We start from the raw sequence: 835 nt of genomic DNA on the forward strand, positions 1-835 counted from the left end.
TTTGAGCTAAAGCCTCAATTAGTTTCTCTGATGCAATAGAATTGCAAGTTTCATGGACTTCCATCAGAAGATCCTTTTCAGTTCTTAACTGAATTCTTGCAAATCTGTGATACTGTTAAGACCAATGGGGTTGATCCCGAGGTCTACAGGCTTATGCTTTTCTCGTTTGCTGTAAGAGACAGAGCTAGAATATGGTTGGACTTTCAACCTAAAGATAGCCTGAACTCTTGGGATAAGCTGGTCACGGCTTTCTTAGCCAAGTTCTTTCCTCCTCAAAAGCTTAGCAAGCTTAGAGTAGATGTTCAAACCTTCAAATAGAAAGAAGGTGAATCCCTCTATGAAGCTTGGGAGAGATACAAGCAACTGACCAAAAAGTGTCCTTCTAATATGCTTTCAGAATGGATCATCCTGGATATATTCTATGATGGTCTGTCTGAATTATCTAAGATGTCATTGGACCATTCTGCAGGTGGATCCATTCACCTAAAGAAAACGCCTGCAGAAGCTCAGGAACTCATTGACATGGTTGCAAATAACCAGTTCATGTACACTTCTGAAAGGAATCCTGTGAGTAATGGGACGCCTCAGAGGAAGGGAGTTCTTGAAATTGATGCTCTGAATGCTATATTGGCTCAGAACAAAATATTGACTCAGAAAGTCAATATGATTTCTCAGAGTCTGAATGGATTGCAAGCTGCATCCAACAGTACTAAAGAGGCGTCTTCGGAAGAAGAAGCTTATGATCCTGAGAACCCTGCAATAGCAGAGGTGAATTACATGGGTGAACCCTATGGAAACACCTATAATCCCTCATGAAAAAATCATCCAAATTTCT

At 40.6% G+C, this 835-nt stretch overlaps 1 non-coding gene across 1 annotated transcript; it reads right to left on the bottom strand.

Moving 5' to 3' along the window:
- Positions 1 to 285: 285 nt before the first annotated feature.
- Positions 286 to 393, bottom strand: LOC112774844 (small nucleolar RNA R71). Its single transcript, XR_003189303.1, has one exon. It is a non-coding gene; the product is annotated as a small nucleolar RNA R71 (small nucleolar RNA).
- Positions 394 to 835: the final 442 nt, after the last annotated feature.

The sequence above is a fragment of the Arachis hypogaea genome, chromosome 18, assembly GCF_003086295.3.
Source record: "Arachis hypogaea cultivar Tifrunner chromosome 18, arahy.Tifrunner.gnm2.J5K5, whole genome shotgun sequence".
NCBI lineage: Eukaryota > Viridiplantae > Streptophyta > Magnoliopsida > Fabales > Fabaceae > Arachis > Arachis hypogaea.